The 20272-nt window shown below is 46.2% G+C and overlaps 1 protein-coding gene across 3 annotated transcripts in view; it reads right to left on the bottom strand.

Annotated features, from left to right (window-relative positions):
- The window catches only part of ETV5 (ETS variant transcription factor 5), a 72551-nt gene that overhangs the window by 42794 nt on the left and 9485 nt on the right, over positions 1-20272 (bottom strand). The window lies entirely within an intron of this gene.

Below are 20272 nucleotides of genomic sequence, written 5' to 3'. Positions count from 1 at the left end.
AAAATGAGAAAATGCACTCCGAAGATCACACACCCCACCATCTGCTCTACTTTTAATGAAGTCATTTCTACAACATTTTCTGATGGTAACTACAGAGTTCCTGAGGTTACTAGAAGAGCTAGTGCATCACTAGAAGAGCTTTTAAAGTAAAAGACAATAAATGTTTAGATAAACAAAAATCAGAGAAAAAATTTGATTTTTCCATTGCTATTTTGGTCACCTACAATTGTGATTCTTCTGAGATCTCACTGTCCCAAGACCAGGTGTCCATACAGCATCACCAAGAGCATGAGACTCTTGGGAGCAAGGAATGGTACAGAATTGCTGAAAGTACTTTTCAACACCAGCATTTACACAAATACAAGTCAGTCGACTCTTCTCCTAAATTCTGGGCCCAGAAGCAGGACCCATCCAAGGTACAGGTACTCATCTCACTCATCCACTTGGCCACCACAGTGTGTAGAGTGCTGGGTCAAACGCTCCTGAGGGGAGGTGGGTCTGATTCAGGAGGGTCATGGTATTCAAGGATAGCTCTTTATCTGTTATGCTTGCTATACAAGGTAAATTTCTTTTTTTTGGGGGGGGGGAAGCAGCTGTGAATTGAAGGAAACAAGGGATTGGCAAAGGTGGAGGTGAGGTGACAGTCAAGGCCAGACCTAGTATGACACCCAGGGAAAAAGTCAGAAAGCAGAAGGAATGGACTGGGTAAGGAAAGCAGGAAGGTCAGTTGGCTCAATCATAGGGAGCAGGAAAGGAAGCAGGGATGTGGTAACAGGAAGGTAGGTTGGGACCTAACCAAGCTAATACCTGACCCGAGGAGAGAATACCAATGAGGTGGGACCCACTACCTGCAAAAGCAGTCCTTTCCACTTGGAGACAGCTCCAATTTTAAGGCAGATTTCCCTTATTTCAACCCTCAATTTGACTCTACAACTCCTACACACCACTCCCAGTTCTGCCTTTGGGAGCCAACCAGAATAAGCCCTTTTGCATGAGCCAACCCTTCAATAGTTGAAGGTAACTGAGCTATTATTTTTCCTTTATGTCTCCCGTAGGCTAAGCATTCTCATTTCCTCCAACTGACCACCAAAGGGCATGAACTCCAAGCCCTTTGTTTTCTTGATACTCTTCTTCAGCACATGCCTTGGCTTATTAATATCTTTTCTTTGTGGCATCAAGAACTGACCGCGACACTCCAGATGTGGTCTGACTAAAGGAGGATACAGAACCGCTATCCATTCATGCCCTATTCCTGGAGCTTGTGTATCTCCGAATGCCGTCTAAGACTGCAATTGCTTTCTTGGCTGCCAATGAAGCAGTACTAGTCAATCTTTATTTGGCTTGTTTTCTCTGCCAAGGAGAATGACCTCTACACAGGAAATGAGAGGGAAAAAAAATGAATCCTTGGGCACTGATAGCCAAGATAAGTAAGATTAAGAAGAAAGCACCTCACTTCCCTTGATGGATTCAAATCCCACGGCCCAAACAAACAATTTCTCCCAGCATTGAATTAGCAGATGGGACTGCTAAGCCACTGTCAATCATATGGGAAGAACCACAGGAAAGGGGAGAGGCACCACAAGACCAGAGAAGAAACAATCTGGCCCCAAGTTTCTAAAGAGGTAAGAGGACAGAATCTGCAAACCATAAACTAGTGAGCTTAACTTGGATTTCTGAGGAAATTCTGGATTAGATATAAAAAAGATGAATCACTAGTAAGGGAAGAAATTATGACAAAGAGCCAGCCAGCCTGGTTTCCACAAGAACAGGGCATGCTAGACTAACCTCACTTCTTTTTTTGGACAGGGTTATTAAACTTGTAAATGAGAGAATGCAATGCATATAGTTTACCTAGACTTTTAAAAAAGAATTTGATAAAGTATCCCTCCTTATTAGATGGATAGATGTGGCCTAGTCAATACAATTACATGAGGGTAACTGGTCATCTTAAGGGGTTGAAGAACAGGACTCAACAGGTTAATTATCATTTGGTGTCACTGTGGCAGGGCCCTATGTTACTGAACGTTTTCATCAGTGGCTGGGATAAAGGCATGGATGGCATGCTCATTTTTATAGGATGCAAATCTGGGAGGGCTGGCTAAGATAATGGATGAGAGAGTAAGAATCCAAAAGGCCATGAAAGGCTACAGCACTGTGCTGAGTCTGAGAAGATGAAATTCAACAGAGATAACTATAAGGTCTTCTACTGGGCTTAAAAAAAATCAACTCCAAATGTACAGGACAGGGGAAGCATGTGTATGCAGCAGTTCAGCTGAAAGAGAGCTGGGGGTCTTGGAGTACTGCAAGCTCAGTCTGAGTCAGCAGTTCAACGTGGCCAAAAAAAGCTCATTGGATCTGGAGATATATTAAGAGGCACAGCTTCTCCCTGTCCTCTGCTCTGCTCAATTCACCATTTAGGGGGGACAATGATAAGATGGACAACAGTCCAGAGTGAGGCTGCTGAGATGGTAGCGGCCCAGGTCATCTGGGGATCAGGATCAGGAGCTAGGCTGCTGAGCTGGGGAAGAGAAGACTTGGGGAGCATTTCATAGCTGCCTTTCAATATCTGGAAGGCTGTCAAAGAGAGCTTAGCACCCCCCAGCCCCACCCTAGGACAGAACTAGGACCAAGAAGGGAAACTGCAAAGACACAAATTGAGGAAAAACTTCCCATCAATCAGAGCTGTCCAAAGGTTCCTCCTCCCTGGAGGTCTTTGAGCTGAGGCCAGCTGACTTGATGCTTCTCAGGGGCATTACAAAGGGAATTCCTTGTGCGTATGGGTTCCTCAGTGCCCCCGGGGTCCCTTCCAACTCAAATTCTGTGACTTCATCACAGATGGGCATTCTAGTGGCCAATAAGCTGGCCAAAGAGAACAGGAAGGGACAGTCGGAGAGCACTGGGTCTGGGAACCTGGGCCATCCCTACGATGCTCCCAAGCTCCTGCTACCTGAACAGCCCTTCTTTCTAACACCACCAACACGCGCCTAATAACCCTCTCTGGCTATGGATCATCAACTAGCAGCTCTTCAAAGATTGCTTTCAAAACCTCCCGGTGAACTTGCTGAACACTGCAGCTGAACCCTTTGGGGAGGGAGGGAGGTCTTTGAGGCCGACTCTGCCCCTACCAAGTCCAATGCTTTCTTGTAATCGACATGCTCAGCTAGTCCCTACGTTCTACAGGCCACTCATTAAAGACGTGATCTGTTACAGGCCCAGGCTCCCTTTTGATATTTGTATCTGTTACTGGAACGTCCACACCTCACTCTCAAAAGACTTGGAGTAGATGAAATGGTTGGTCCTGACACCCACGGGTGTTGACATCCCCTCTTGCCACCTCTTTGGGAGTTTTTTCAACCTATCAGGAGCTAGCTAAGCAGGCAGCCCTGCTTGGAATACAAAGATGCACTAGTTGTGTGATTCTGGGCAAGTCACTTAACCCTCGTTGTCCTACAAAAAAAAAAAAAGTGTTATTTTTTTAAAAAGGAATACAGAGGCAGCTAGGTGGCACAGTGGATAGAGCACTGGCCCTGGATTCAGGAGGACCTGAGTTCAAATCCGGCCTCAGACACTTAACCCTGGGCAAGTCACTTAACCCCAACTGCCACACCAAAAAAAAAAAAAAAAAAAAAAAGGGAATACAAAGATGCAACAGCTCCTGCCCTCAAGGAGCTTATCTTTTATTGGGAGGATGCAACGTGTACCCAGGTAAGGAAACACAGAATCATATGAGTGGAGAGAAAGCACTCATTTCTGACAGTGGGGGTAGGGTGGGGGGGAGGGGAGAGAGAAAAGGCTCCTGCATTTGAACTAAGCCTTGAGGGAAGCTAAGAATCCTGAGAGAGGGGGGATGCATTCTGGGCATCAGAGAGGGTTCATGCAAAGACACGGCATGTAAGTTACTTGAGTGTTAAGAGTGCAACTTAGTAAGGGGTTGGCTCTACCGTCAATGACGGTCATGTCTGATTCTTCAGGACCCCATTTGGGGTTCTCTTGGCAGATACTGGAGTGGTCTGCCATTTCCTTTTCTAGTTCATTTTACAGATGAGGAAACTGAGGCAAACAGGGTAAAGTGACTTGCCCAGGCTCACACAGCTAGGATGTGAACTCAGGTCCTCCTGACTCCAGGTCATGGTACAAACTCTGGCAGATCTGTTCCTTTTCACATCTATCTGTTGTCTTCCATCTCCTCTCCCCTGTAAGTTCTTCTGGCTCAGCTGTTATCATGACAAGCTTTCTGGAGACTCATTTCCCCCTGTACTGCATTTCAATGTTTAATGAGGCAATATTTCTTGTAATTTTCCAACATTCTTCTCTGTAGATTTTTAATGAGTGAGCTTGTATTATAAACCAATTCTCTGGCAATACTCTGGTTACTCACCAAAATTTCCTTCCCCCGACTCACTGCTTACTTCCAAAAGAGTTTCAGGGATTTATTTAATTCTCCATCATGGTGATTAGTAGAACTAGGAAGAGGAAAATTCTAGTACACAATCTGTCTCCCAACTAGACTTTAGAGACGTTATGTAAAACTCCCAAATCAGAAGAATTCCGTGGCCAAGTCTTGAAAGCCTCACTTGGCTTTTAAATGGTAACATCTGTTTGGCATCCCCAGACTCAGTTGATTATAGGATCACAGATTTAGAGCTGAAATGGACCTCAGAAGTCCTTCAACCTAACCCCTTCATTTGGTAGATGAGAATTCCAAGGATCAGATATTAAGTGTTTTTAATAACCCTAAAATAGCTATGTTATAGTCTACAAAAGTTATTCCAGGTGACCACGCCACTATCATACAAAGTAATAAAGTTCAACTCTGCTTCTAGGAAATTCAGCCTTCCACCAGAGATGCCACTAAAGCCTATTCACCACAACCACTGAGTGAACAAATATTTGGTCTAGTGCCCCTAAGGGCAAGGTACTCTCCTGAGACTATAGTGTGGTGAAGATGAATGGGACCTACTTCCTCTCCTCATGGAGCTGGTAATCCAGCAAGGGAGAGAGGGCAAATTCCCAAATAACCATAACAGATAATATAACATAGAATGTGGCACAAAATAAAAGAATTCAGAAGCCTGTTTATCTAAAAGATCTACAGAACGCCAAGGAATCAGAATGCCAGACAACACTCCCTTGCCCATAGAGCTAGATTGAAAAATTATTTAAATTAAAAAGAAAATGGCGGCCATGGTTTTAATGTCTTTACTATGTAAAAAATTACATCATGTTTGAAATTCAATGCAAACCAATACTTCCATCCAACAAATGGCCTGGAGGGTCCAAATATCATTTCCTCTGGCAGGAGTGAGAAGGAGCATAGATATATTATGATGTAAGGCCAAAATGTCCTTGAATTATATTGACTTTCTTTCTCTTTCTTTTCCTTCTCCCTCCCTTCCTCCCTCCTTCTTTCCCTTGTTTTTCAGTCTGTTCATCTTTCAAAACTAAAAGGCAGCATGGGATAGTGGCTAGAAGGGCCAGCCTTAGAGTCAGTCGGAAAGCCCTGGGTTCAAGTGCTTCTTCTGATACCTCCTGGATGTGTGACACTGGGTAGATCACTTAAATCTGTCAGGGTCCCAGACGATTGTCTGAGATCTCTGTTACAGGAGTTGCAGATCTGCATCCATAGAGGATGTTTCTACACCCGAATTCCCCACACTTGTAAAGTAATAGGTCTAGACCAAAAAACAAAGTTTGCTAAATAAGTCTGAGGAGAGTCACAACTCCCAAAGCTAAGTTTGAGAAGTAAGATTATGGGGGCGGCTAGGTGGTGCAGTGGATAGAGCACCGGCCCTGGATTCAGGAGGACCTGAGTTCAAATGCAGCCTCAGACACTTGACACTTACTAGCTGTGTGACCTTGGGCAAGTCACTTAACCCCCATTGCCCTGCAAAAAAAAAAAAAAGAAGTAATATTATTTGCACAGAGGCACGACCTACCAGAGATAGGGGGCCTCCGATACCCAAATATTTGATGGAGTGCTCCACTCTCTCTTCCAAAAACCACGGGGCTGGCTACCAACTGAACTTGCTTTAATGATAACTTCATCTTTCAAAAGGCAAAAAAAAGCAACAAAGGCAAAGTATATTCTGGATCTGTCAAGTTAGTCAAGATAGGGATCTTTGGGAGGGGGTAACCATTCCATCTTAGAACTGACTGCAGAGAAGAAAAGAAAAGGTTAGCAGAGCTTAATAGTTGCCTGTCTAAAGAAACTGAGATGGAAGCACAGAGAACTCACTGACCTACTTAGATTTCAAACAAACAAACCCAAGAGGATGGAAGCCATGGGAGGTCACTGAGGGCGAAAGCAAAGAATAGTCCTACAAGGATGATGTCAGGGGTAGCAAAGTGAAGAGTGGCCTGAGGTCCCTGAGTCAAGCTAAGGATCCCAGATCAGCCAGAAGGGGCCTCGAAGGGTATCCAGTCCAGTCCCTTCATCTTACGGGTGCGAAAACCAAGGCCCAGGGACATCAAGTGACCTGCCCAAGGTCACACAGGCAATTTCAGAGGCAAGGTCTGAACCCAAGTCCTGTGACTCCAGTCCGTCCTACTTCTCCTACACCTTGCTGCCACAACACTTCTTCTTTTTTTTTTTTAAGCTGTCTTATATCTGAAGAGCTATCATGACTCACAGATACACAGCCTGGAAAAATATTGTGAAAAAGAAGGGCCCTCATTTCAGGGAGAAGCTTGGAATCATTCCAAGTTCTGCAGGCTCCCCCAGTGAGTCAAGCCCACTCTCCTTCTGTCCCATTCTCGGATCAGTCACTCTCCACGTGCAGAGTTGGTTCAGCTTCTAGGCTGCTGCCCCATCAACCAACCAACAAGCACTTCCTGGGTGTCAATGTGTCAGACACTTTGGCCCATGTCAGGGATATAAAGACTAAAAAAAGGGTCTCTTGCCCTCAGGGAGCTGGCATTCCATAGGGGAGACAACACATAGACTTAAAAGCCCGCACCAAATAGAAACAACATCAATTCAAGGTAGATTTGTACGAAGGGTCCCCAGCTGCTGGGGAGATCAGGAAAGGTCTCATGGAAGAGGCGTGAGGGACTCTGAAGATCATGGAGGGATTCCAAGAGGCAGGAAGAGAAGTGCTGTGTGTGAAGGAAAGCATGGGAACCAGTGTGGCTGGGCTGGAGCATTTGCTATGGGGCAGTAATCAAGAAGAAGGCTAGAAAGGTAGGCTGAAGTCAAGCTGTGGAACAACTCAGACAAATGCAGGTATCTGTATTTGATTCTAAGCTAAGTGGGAGCTACTAAAGTTTGCTGGGCAAAGGGAGTGCCAGGGTAAGACCACCCGTCCTTTGGCAAGTGAGTAAAGGCTGGATGGGAAGGGGAGAGACCTGAAGCAGGGACACCAACAAGGAGACTATCAGAACAGCCAGGTGAGGAGTCTTGAAAGCCTAGTGTGGGTCAGTGGCCAAGGGAGTGGAGAGAAAAGAGAGATGTGAGAAGCACCAAGAAGGCAGAACTTATAAGATCTGGCACTTGACTGGATATGCAGGCAAATTAAGAAGAGGGCGGGGTTTTGGGGGCAAAGATAATGAATTTAGGTTTTGATCACTGATTTGGAGATGCCTATGGAAATGTCCAACAGGCAGCTGGTGATGGAGAACTGGACCTCACAAGAGAGACTAGGCCTAGATAGACAGTTCTGAAGGTGGAAGGACAAAGAGTTGGCGACTGACTTCATGGGAGCTGATCGGGAGGGAGAAATTTAGGATACACTCCCGGTTGGGGGAATATGGGATGGTGATTCAGCAAAGGGAATGGAAAAGGAATAGTGTGACGGGCAGGAGACCCAAGAGAGGACAAGGTCACAAAAACCCAGTGCTTATCCAGGAGGAAAGTGGCACATGTCACAAGAGAGGTCAAGAACAGTGAACACTACTGAGAAAAGGCTATTGGGTTTTGTCAAGAGATCAACTAGACTCAGCTGAGGGATGAGTCTGAGAGCCACTGAAGGGGCCTAAGAAGTGAAAAGGCCTCAAGGTGCCAAGTGTGGAGAGCTTTTCCCCAGAAGTTTGGCTTCAAAAGGAGGACTGCTGTTCATCCTTCATTCTCTAAGAGGACCAATGACATCACTATGATGGAGTCAAGGTACTGCATGTTTGGCTGTGGCTGATCAGACCAGTATGGGCTCAGAAGGCTCTACCACAGGCCAGGCATAAATAATCCACGTGAACATGTGGAATGGAGTGGTCTCTATATTTGTGCATCTCATGTTTCCTTTTTGGTCTATGATTCTGCTTTGCTCGTAAAGCACAGCACCTTCTTTGATGTGAGCATGCCATGCTGGGCAGTCCTGTGCCAGGGTCTCCCATGTCTCACAATCAATTCCTAAATTCTTCAGAGACACCTTGAGAGTGTCCTTGTACGACTTCTTCTGACTTCTATGTGAGCTCACGTGGAAGTCAGAAGTGGAAGAGGAGGAAAGATATAGCAAGAAAGAGTCAAACTGCAATAGGCAGGCAGTTTCTATCCACCTTGTTTTCTTTTTGAGCAGGTCATAATCTCTTTATTGCTCTACCTAAAAGGATCCTATTAATCCCAGGTAGGGGGCAAAGGGGAGGATGGGTCCAGGATGACTACTATTCCAAAGTCAGGACTACCCTGGTGAGACAGCAATGTTGAGCCACTCTCCTCTTGCAAGTTTCCTTAACCCCCCCCCCCACACCTCTTTTCCATGATTACTCAGGCACTCACCAGTTTGCACAATGGAGGTAGGACCTCTAGGTGTCTTGGGATCCCTTTCTAAATGGCACCTGGGGAAAAGGAAGTCCACGCACCCACCTAAGAAGCAACATGGTTGTTTTAAAATAAGAGGAGTGAACAAGCCAGCGGGTCCATTTAGAGAAGTGATCTTTCCTCCTATTGACAATGCAGCACCTGCCCCCAAGTCCAAGCCTGTAGACGTGGACTCACTGACAAGCTGCTGGCCCTCGGGCCCCTAAATCTACCAGCACCAGCAAGCTTCCCTTTGCCACCAACCTGAATCAATCCAAGAGGAAAGGCCTTTCATCATGAGTGACAGGTTAATTCAAAGGGAAATATGTGAAATGGACAAAAACCACCTCATGTCCAAAGACCTGCCTTGGCTACCTCCCCTCCTCTGCCCCAGAGTCGGCCGTATAGCATCCCTTAGGCACCTACATGTCGTCTGTCCTTTTTGTCTCCAGGTCTTACCTCCCTGAAAGAATCAGTCCCTCTTTGTCTTTTAACTTCTTGAGTGTCCCTGGCTTTTCCCAATCAAAAGTGATGTCGGGCCCTCAGTCACTCAACCAGCCAGCTTCTCCTAGCCTTCCATGGAAGGGAGTCTTAGGGTGGAAGCTGGTGAGAATAGCGCCTCCTGCTGCTGTTGCTGCTGCTGCTGCTGCTGCAGTCTAGCAGGGCCTCCATTATTTATGCTCTGTGCCCGCACCGGGCCTCTGGGCTTTGGACAAGAACTTCCAACAAACTGGAATCACCTAAGTCCCAGAGCTGGATCCTACTGTCTGATTCTGGAAGGGTGGTCCTGAGTGGGCCATGAGAGACAGGAGACAGAGGTGACAGGAGGGAGCCCCAAGCCCCTATTCCCCCCCGGCTCCAACTCTAACCCCTTTAGATGGGCTGATGTTTTTAGTTGGAAAGTGAGAGTTGCCCATTCCTCCAGTTAATGTGGAGGTGGGACAAAGGAAGAGAATGACTAAGCAGAGGTAAGTGGAGGAAGAAGATGTAGCAGTCTGCAGAAACAAAAGGGAAAAAATATCAGTGAATGAAAGAGACATAGAAACATAGGAAGACGTCTTGCCTGGATCTTGGAGTCCTTGCGTCTAAAACAAAGAGGTTGGTCCAGATCAGTGGGGTCAAACTCAGACAGAAACAGGAGCACTAAAGCGTAACAAGGATCCCTGTAGGCTGTATTCTGACTGAGAACATATGAACATAATTTACATCCCACTGCATTTTAATTTATCCTGTTAACTATTCCCCATTATATTTTACTCTGGTGTTGGGGGAGTCGCTAGTGGGCAGTGTGTTCAACACCTCTGGTCTAAGATGGGGATGCCATCTGTCTCACCCTGTCCACCAGCAGCAAGATCTCCTTGTGGGGAAGCCGGCCCTTCTCTCCACCTATCCTGGTTCTTGTCCTGAGCAAAGAACTGGGGCCATCCAAGACCAGGCTATTCAGTTCACGGTTGGGAGGTCTTGATAAAGTCTCTCTCTGCCAGCCTCCATCTCAATAAGAATCTGCAAAATTGAACTTGGGAACTGCTGAACTTCGGAAACGCCTAATGCTTTTCATTGTGGGACTTGAATTCTAATCTTGGTTCTTCCCCCTACTACCTGGGTGACCTTGAGCAAGCCACTGAAGCTTCTGGGGTCTCAGTTTCCTCATGTAGTAGAGCACCAGACTTAGAGTCAAGAAGATCTGGGTTCAGATCCCACCTCAGATACTTTCTAGCTGTATCTCTAGGGAAGTCAGTTAACTATTTTATGCCTCAGTTTCTCCTCCCATAAAAGGAGGACCAGATGGGCTTTAAGGTCCCTTCTAGCTCTGAATGGATGAACTAATGAAAATTCTATTCTAAGAACCAGGAAAGAGAAGGAACAGAGAGTACAAAGAGTTCAAAGGGTAAATGGGTTTGAGGTTAGACCCAGCTCAGTAGCCTTGCTCTATTGCATACTAGCACAGTGAGCCTGGGCCACCATTTTGCTTTGCCAAGACTTAGTTTTCCTTTTAGTCAAATGGCGATAATTTTTAAACTTCCCACCTCATCGGGGTTATTGCAAGATCACACTCTGTAAGTCTTAGCATGCAATATAAAAGTCAGTACTTCCTAAATATGCTCTTAACTCGTTTAAGGTTTCCAGTTGGCAAAAGCCATGTGTCAGTGGTAAACAGCTCATCAAGCCTTTGAAATGTGGTCACCACACGCCATGCTGCCTCGAGAAGCAAAGACACAGGGTCTATTTGGGGGAGAACACGGCCAGTAGCTTCCTCCCCCTTTTGTTCTGCATGCAAGGGCCTAGAGGCACTATGGGTGGCCTCCAAAGTAGATGGTTTTCCCTACAGCTTCAAGGCAGGTGCCACACTCCACGAAAATCGAGAGCTGCAGAAAAACAGTGATGGAAACCCCTTGAGGGTCTAAGTTTTATAAGATGCTTCATTTAAGTGCATGGTCCACTCTGAGCCTCACGACAACCCCAGGTTTAAGTAAAAGAAATACAGTTTTAAATATCCAGTCAGAAAAAGTCTCATCCATGGAAATGGCTGCTATTTGGCAATCTCAGGCCACGAGCACATCACCGAGAGCTCGTCAGTCTCATCCCCCCCCCTTTGTTGAGCACACACGCCCACAGCGCCTGTGAAGGAGCATGAAGAGCAGAGGTAAGGGGCTGCCTGACTTAGGGTGTCACGGCGCTCAGAAGCAGGGCTAGCTCACCGCTGTGGCATTCCTAAGCCAGGAGGAATGCTGGGATGTCTTTTGGATTTCCAAACAGAGCATCACAGGGCATGCACAAACTTGTTTGGATGGTTAACACTGACTCTGCCTGGCAACAGTTTCCAAAAATAAAGCTTGGAAATTTGACCAAATTTAGTTAGGGAGCATAAGTTCTAAAAACAGAACTGGTGCAGGTTTGGGGAATGTGTTGCTTCCTTGAATTCCTGCTCAAACGAGCCTCTTCCAAATGTGAATTTTTAAAACAATATTGGGAATATCACTAGAAATCGTCAAACCATTAGAGCACATTGTGTTGACATTTTCAACTTTTAAAAGCTTTCCACTAAATTTCAATTGCTTCCCCCAGATGTTCCACTTTTTAACCATCCAACATCTCCTTCCAGTAGTCAGCCAGAGACTCTTGCCCCATATTGCAAGGCCATTTTGTAAAAGATGAAGGAAAGAGCGCCAAAGGAGAATGGTGAGACAACATGCCAACAGTTAACTAGATTCCAGGGCTACTATTTTAAATGTCTGCGTTCAATTTTAAAAATACACTTTAAAACAGCCAATAAGGAAAGAATTGTCTTAGCTCCCAGTTACACTTTTAATGACTTCCTATATAGGAAGCCATGTGGTTTTTCTACAGATCAGTGTCTTGTGGTTGGCTGTCCCAGGCCAGCATATGTACTGAGACGCTCCCAAAACAAGGCTCAACATATGGACGAAGGGGAGTGTATTTTAACCCCAGTGGCATTAAGTTGGTGGTGACGTGGCCAACCATGGCTGACAGAATGACTTGGGCAACGTTGTACTCCACCCCCTCTACAACCCTGCAGATTTCAGAGGTATTTCCAAATATAAAAATGAATGGCAATAGAAGTCAAGGAGATTTCCTGTTACCCCAATGAACTAATTTCACTTTTTGGGCCACTGTGGTAGAATTCTGACCATAGCTTAGACATATTGTTTCTTTCCTTCAATCATGCTAAGGGACTATCATGGCTGGGTTTCTTTTGTTCTCAAACACTTCTGTGATGACAGGTTTTGGGGCAACTCTAGTCTTTACTCCTAGAGTGGGGGCTGATATGAGAGGTGACTAAGGCTTAGTATGACACTTAAAGAGACAGAAAGGCTTGGAGTGATGCTTAGTGTTTCCTCAGAGATTTATTTGGGGAATTATGGGATTTCTTAGGCTATGGCAGTGAAAGGCAGCGATCTGACAGAGGGTCTTGGTAGACAAGACTGGGGGGGAGGAGAGTATGAAAAGATAATAGGGGGGGGAAGATAATGGGGAGACTGAGCCTGGGGTCCTGAGCCTGAACGTTTAGCAAAATGGTGGGACCCAAAGTCATTAAACTAGTTCCTAAGTCAGGGCTAGAAACAGAGCCCAACATTCATTGGCTCTAAGATGGCAGGTAAATTGTAGACTGGACAGGAGGAGAAAGGCTCTGGGACAGATTGGGACAAAATAGGTCTTTATGGAGTGACTGCCTGGCTGCGTGGCAGAGTGCAAGGGTGGGCTAGAGGTCACAAAGGAAATTTGGCCTCCCATGAGAAGCAGAAGCAGAATTAAGGTCATGTTAAGGGAACTTCTATCTCATGGGCATCTGATACAGGTGCTCAAACATTTAATGAATACATTTGCCTCCTTGTTTCCTCACATCCTAAAATGGCTTCTCTTGTGGTCTCGAAATGCCTAGGGCAGCTCTGGGTACTCAGAGCTGGGGTCCAGGAAGTTCCTGGCTTAAACCTAAAATAAGAAATACATTCCGGTTGGTCCTCATTTTCTAGGCCGCCTTTTAAACCACACATTCTGTTCCATTTTTGGGGGGCCGCTTCTAGGAGGGCACACTTTACCTACAAAGAAGGCCACATATGGAGAGTAACAGAGTCAATGGTCAGGCTCTTGTTTCTTCTTTTAGGAAGGAACAATTCCCACTGCAATGGGCCCACAATTAGATAAGAGATTTGTCTGTCCCAACAACCCTGGGGGTGGGGGTGGGGGGGCAGGAGAAGACAAGCAGGTCTAAATTAAACACGAGAAAACATGATGGTGACAATGCTGAGAGGAGAAGCTTCTGAGGGCAAGGCTGGCCTTGGTTCTGTCTTTGTATCTCCTGAGCTTAGCATACAAAAAGCACTTAATAAATGTTGAGTATGAGCTACATATAGAATTCTTTCTGTTTTTTTTGCAGGGCAATGGGGGTTAAGTGACTTGCCCAGGGTCACACAGCTACCAATTGCCTTACCAAAAAGAAAAAAGAAATCATCGCTACCATTTCACAGGTGAGGAAACTGAGGCTCAGGAAGGGAAGGTATTTGAAGTGGGATCACATGGCAAGTCTAGCCTGGTTCCTACACACAGCTCTTCTGTTGAGTATAATCTACATATGGAATTCTTTTTTTTGCAGGGCAATGAGGGTTAAGTGATTTGCCCAGGGTCACACAGTAAGTGTCAAGTGTCTGAGGCTGGATTTGAACTCAGGCCCTCCTGAATCCAGGGCCGGTGCTTTATCCACTGCACCACCTAGCTGCCCCCTTATAAATATTATTTCATTTGATTCTCAGAACACCCTGCTATGAGTAGCACAAGGATGCCCAGTACACATTCCATCAAGGCAGCACATGGTGAGCCTCATGGTGACGTAACTGCATGACTCCTGGGGCTACGCTGCTGCTTTGGTGTTGCCTTGAGAGCTACAGAGACTGGGCTGGTTGCAGTATTTCCCTGAGATTTCTTTTGGGGAAACTGAAGCACTTTACCAGGCCCTGGATAAGGGTTTTAGAGATGAGGTGGGAAAAGCCATAATGGTAGGTGAAAGGTTATCATTTGGATGGTGGATCATAGAATAGAACTGGGAGGGGTCTCATACCTCATTTGGACCAATCCACTCATCTGACAGGGGAGGGGAGGAGCAGAGGCCCAGAGGGGTTAAGTATTGACCAAGGTCAGGTGTAGTAAGTGACACAGCTGGTACTTAAGTCCGGCCTTCTGCCTCTGCCTCTGCCCCACACTGGGCACTGTGAATGGCGGATGTGAAAACATCTGAGAAAGTTGGGCCTGAAGGCTCACACCTGGGTACTCTGCACAGTGGGACAAACTGCAGAAACGGGCAGCTCAGGTCCAAGTGGAAAATAAGGAAGGAAAACCGTGGACACGAGACATTGGGTGGAGTGGATGCTGGGGGCAGTGTCTGTGACCTGCAGGGAACCAGAGTTGGGAGAATTCACAGACCAGCCCGAGCCAGGAGCCTACTTGAGGGAAGGTTCAGAGGTGTGATCTGTCTCCCAATAAGAGAACACACTTCCCCGTTTAAAGCGGCGTTGCCATGGAGACACAAAAACTTTGCCTGGAATGGAGGTGGGGTTGACTGGGGAGCAGTGACAGCTCCCCTCAGCCTCCCCAGGTTTTCAGAAGAGGGCCCGGAGGGTGAAAGGCCTCCTTGGAGCCCCAGCCAGCCCAGCCTGGCTGAGCAACAGCAGCAGGGAAGCCAGGAGCAGGATTCTGGAGCCTCTCCAGCTGCCAATCACCAACAGATTTCTTTCTAACAGTCTCCATGTTGTTCAAGTTGGTTGTTTTTCCACGAGCAGCACAATGGGGTCTGGTTATTCATTGAAAAAGTCTGCAAGTGGGCACCGCCCTCCATTCACAACCAATTTGGAATGCTCCCCTCCCAGGGGAGGGGAGTGTGGGGGGAAAGGGGGGGCCTCCACGCTACAGTCCAAGAAATGGGAAATGACACTTAAGATCATAACAGAGACCAGCTGTCTGCAAAGGGAAGCTCACACTGCATGCAGCGTTTATGTAAGAAACTCAAAACGCTACAGGATGGCCTGCTCTACTCCCTAGGATGCAGCCCGGCCCCAGTGCTTGCTGAAATCAAGAATGATTGGGCAAGGCAGCTCCAAGGGAGCTCCGGAAGTGTCTTCTGGCAAGAGGAAGAGGGCCAAAGAAAAACCAACTTGTGCAGCTTTGTTCAAAAAACAGTTATTTCAATCTGAGTGTTGGGTACCAGCAGAGAGAAACATTCTTCATTGATGTGGTCCTCCTGCTCAAGGCCAGTCGGGCCTGAGGCCTGCTTTCTAGTCAATCCTGCCTCCCACAATTCTTTGACTCCCTAGAACGGGTTGCTCAGGGGACCATCCAACAGAATCTCTTGAAGACAGGCGCAGAGCAGTCACTGCTTACTGGATCAGCCGAGTCATTCATTGGGAGATCTGCATTCTTCAAGTGCCCATCCTCAACAATTCAACAACAGCTCCTCCCTTTAAAGTCGGACTTAAGGTCAAGGGAGTGCTGAATACAGCCCCCAATTTGGGGCCAGAAAGGAGGCAAATTTGACATGGGCATCACAGTTCAAGATAAACAATTGTTCTGGCTTCTAAGACAATTCTCCTAAGCCACAGTCCTTCCTGAAGGGAAGGACAGGTGGCCAGCCACTGGGGGAAACCAAGTCTCAAGAGAGATGAGGGGACTTCATAAATGCCCAACCTGGCTGGTGGATGCACCCTATGTGCCATCCTGCCCCACCCCCAATCCACCTCTAATGTTCCTACCACAGAATCTCTCTGGGACCGTCTGTGTCTAGAACCAAAACCTCCCTAGTCAACAGCCCCCAGATGGCCCCAGGTTCTAGACCAAAGTCTGATGGTTGGCTGAGCACGGGTGACCTCCAGCCCCATGACCTGCCATCTTCTAGGTCTCTCTTCCTTTCTGTCTGAAGCCCCCTTCCTTCCACGTTTGGATCCACCCTCAGTCTTTATTTCAGGTTCTCTTCTCCTTACCCAAACCATTCTTTTGTCATAGTTTACATCTTCCACAATGACTCAATCACTCCTTCCTAAAAGGTATAGCTGTGCCTGGTCAACATATACCAACAAAGTCTCCTCCTCCATGTTTCTCTGTAATTATGGCTATAGGATGAACTACAGAGACACACAACTTTCAGAGGCTGCCTCAGGTGGCTGGCTCCAGTAAGACCCTCCCCTTTGGAGAGGTCTGCCAACCACCATGACACGCTCACAGCACTGTGCTGAAAATGCCAGATGCAGACCAGCAACCAGGACCCTGTCGAGAAACTCAAGGAGGAGTTGTTCACAAAAGGAAATTGTCTAAATGCAACCAAATCTGGTCCTGGGATCGGCATCAGTGGCACCAACCCCCAACTGGGGGCTGCAAGCGAGACATGCTCTGCTCTCCCTGGATGCCAACTGGAAAAGCCTCTTGGGCCACAGTCGGGGGGGGAGGTCGGGAAGAAAGAGGGGGACACAACTCGAGTGCTTCAAGGGCCCTGCCCTTTCAGCTTCTCTACCTGCATGTCCTTCACTACAATTAGAAGCAGGGGAAAATGTCGAGTGGATGGTCTCACTACACTACAGAGAGGTTCACAAAAGTGCCTCGACATTATTACAGGGACTGGAATTGAGAGTGACAAAGAGGCAGTGAAAATGGCAGGAGGCTGCAAGAGGCAGAGCTTTTCTCTGGCCACATCACAGGACCCCTGTCCTCTACTTCTTGCCTTCTGAATAAAAGAGGAAGAATCTCACAAGCAGGTGAGAAAGCTCACCTCTGGGAAGGGTGCCATGAATCTGTGTCCTCTGACACCTGTGGAAGTGACTTGCCTGACAGACCCAAATAAATGCCCACTTCCCCATCCCAAGACACATCCCAAAATACAAGGAAGTTTTCAAGAAGTCCACTGGCTTTCAGTAAAGGAGAAAGAACAAAGAGAGTCTTGAGCAGAATTCTTTCACCTTTCTTGTTTTTACTAAGACAAATGAACTAGAATTTGATGAAAGAGAATTTTGCTAAACTCATTTAGGCTCATTTAGGGAAAGAGGAACTCTGACCCTAGGAACCAGGAACTCAAAGCCCAGCAGACGAACGAAAATGAGAAAGCCAAAATGTCAACGGCTGCTTGACAGCAATGGCAGCATTTCCTGAGAAGAGAACACAAAGGGGGTGCAGCATGTTCCAGATCATCTTTGCTTCTGGCTCCCTGGTCCTCTTCCCTGAGCTTCCCTTTCTTTTCTCCTCTGCCCTCAAAGCAACTCATCATATAGAAAAGCATTCATTTTTGAAAATGAAATAAGAGTCCCAAGTCTGGTACTCTTATTTAAACCATCAACGGGCGCCTCTTCCCCCTTGCCCCAAAGGTCTGGAGGGTGGTCCCTTCAGACAAAGCAAAGAAAAAAGGCTAACGATAACAAGTGCCTCCCGTGTACAAAAGCAGACGCGAAATGATCAGAACGTGGGAGGAAAAGGCATTGTACCACGGTCCAGATCCCATACGCTACTGCAGAACTACTACTCCAGCTGGTGAAAAATGACCCAAGATTCAAATAGGGTTAAAAACCCTCTGCTTGGGGCAGCTAGGTGGCATAGTGGATAGAGCACCAGCCCTGGAATCAGGAGTACCTGAGTTCAAATCCTGTGTGACCCTGGGCAAGTCACTTAACCCCCATTGCCTCACTAATTAAAAAAAAACAAAAACAAAAAACCCTCTGCTTTCCACTTCCGAATTCTAGCCACAATCATGGAACAAGCCTGCCCTGTTCCTTCCATCACACTTTATTGACTGAACGTTTCTGAAAGTTTAGGCCTGATGGTTTGTCACCGAGCTTGCCTGCAGCAAGTTACTTGTAATGCTTCTGGTCATTTCCAGTTGCTCTCTGAAATTCAGGTCTGAGAAAAATGGGCTACCTGGATTTACAACTGGGCTCTAAATGAAATGCTACAACAATGCCACTATTAAAACCAATAACTCAGGGGCAGCTAGGTGGCGCAGTGGATGGAGCACTGGCCCTGGATTCGGGAGGACCTGAGTTCAAATCAGGCCTCAGATCCTTCACGATTACTAGCTGTGTGACCCTGGGCAAATCGTTTAACCTCAGCCGCCTCACCAAAAAACACACACACAAACAAACAAAAACCACCCAATAACTTGACATTCAGACAGCACAATCCCCACAATGCCCTGCAAAGGAGGCAGCCCGAGTCTTATCATCCCCATTATTACAGATGAAAAACTTTAGGTGGAATTTTGATAACCTCCCCAGAACCGCAAACTCCTCAGTTTTCTATTGGTTGAGTGATCTATTATTAAATGCTACCTCTTCCAGCAAGTGATCATTTAACCTTCCCTTTCAAAACCCAGGACTCATTCTAGACTTTCACGTAACATTCCATGACTTTATAAAAGGTTGAGAAGCAAAATAGTCATTCTGATAATAATAATTTTAAAATCCTCTTTAAAATAGTAGTCGAAGAGGTTGATTAAGAAATAATCCACGTTTACCCTTCAGTTTGAGGTTTACAAAGCACTTTCTGCACAACAATCCTGAGGTAAGTAGCAAAAATATGATGAATGACTTGCCCCAAGTCACACAGCAAGGATCAGTCATGCTATAGATCCCAGCCCCCAGAATCCAAGCCTAGCACCCACACAACTTCTCATCACAAGATACTGGCTAATCTTCTAAATACTTGAGTTAAGTGGCCTCAATCTCCGTCTCACTCAGTGAAAAATGTGAAGGAACCTACAGCTCTGCAGGCTGCCCCAAGTCTCTGTTCTCATAAACAGTAATAATGGACAGAAATACAAGTGATCTTTCTTTGAAGTATGGAGATGAATGATTATATTACACCATAACACAGTATTTAAGGTTTTACAAAGTTCTTTCTTCCACAAATGATATATGAGTGAAAATAGTATTACAGAAATCTTTACAGATGGAGAAACTGAGGCTCACAGGTAAAGTACTATGTCCTTGATCACTTGGCTAGCGAACTAGCACCAAACCTAGGTAACCTAGCCCAGAGGCGTCCTTTCCTGATCCCTCGCTGTGGGGCACAGCCCAGATGATGTGGGTCCCAGCACTGGAGAATGTTTGTGGAACACACACACTCTGGCAGGGCCTATCAAGCTTGAGAGGTTTCAAGCAGAGGCTCAGAGTTGGCTGTATATGTCTGGAATTCTGGGAGCCGCCCAAGTGGAAAGGGGTTCACCACTAGAAAAGAGCCACAGCAACAACTCAAGAAGTTGTTGTGTTGAGAGAATATGCACACCTACAAAATCATGGGTCTTTTTAATTACTCTACATAGAAGTCAAAACTTCCCTACTCTATATGTGCAGAAATGGAAACATAAAGAGAATTTAAATAATTTCCATCAGGTTATGTAAATAAGCCAGGGTTAGAACCAGCACTGTGATTTAGGCCTCTCGGCTTAAAGTCTTAAGATCCTCTCGAGTGTAAGGACTCCATCTGGGTCTGTATCCAGGGATCTGAAACCATTAAGAAAACCACGAGTACCCGCACAGGCCACGTAGAGCCTATTCTCTAGAAGTCTGCAAACTGAATTTTTTTTTAAAAGCATTTCTTTTTCTCCCCCCTTTAAGGTTGTCATTTTATAGAAGAAAAGCACTTCCAAGCGGGGAAGGACACCAAAGGTCGTCATTCAGGCCAGCTCAAGTCTTTTTTTGTTCCTTTCTTGCATCCCCAAAACCTATAAAGACTATGATGGCGGGCAAATCACCAACCTTCTCCAGATCTGTGAAATTATGAGATTAACTGAAAAGGCCTTTAACAGTCCACAATTCTATGGGAAGACCCTGCGGGGCCAGGGTAAAGGTCACAAGGAAGAGTGATATTCAACAGAAATCACTGATGGATTATTAGTGTCTCTAAGAAATAATAACCCTAAGCCTGACCACCAAGATTCTGGTTGAGGGAGATGTTTACCAGTAGAAATAATTTCTTGGATCTAGGTGGGGAAATGCCAGAGAAAATACCGAAGGAGGTCGTTAGAGGTATTTCTAAGAATTAAAGGTTGCCTCATTT

The sequence above is a fragment of the Dromiciops gliroides genome, chromosome 4, assembly GCF_019393635.1.
Source record: "Dromiciops gliroides isolate mDroGli1 chromosome 4, mDroGli1.pri, whole genome shotgun sequence".
NCBI classification, from domain to species: Eukaryota; Metazoa; Chordata; class Mammalia; order Microbiotheria; family Microbiotheriidae; genus Dromiciops; species Dromiciops gliroides.
This window is presented reverse-complemented; position numbering and strand designations above follow the sequence as displayed.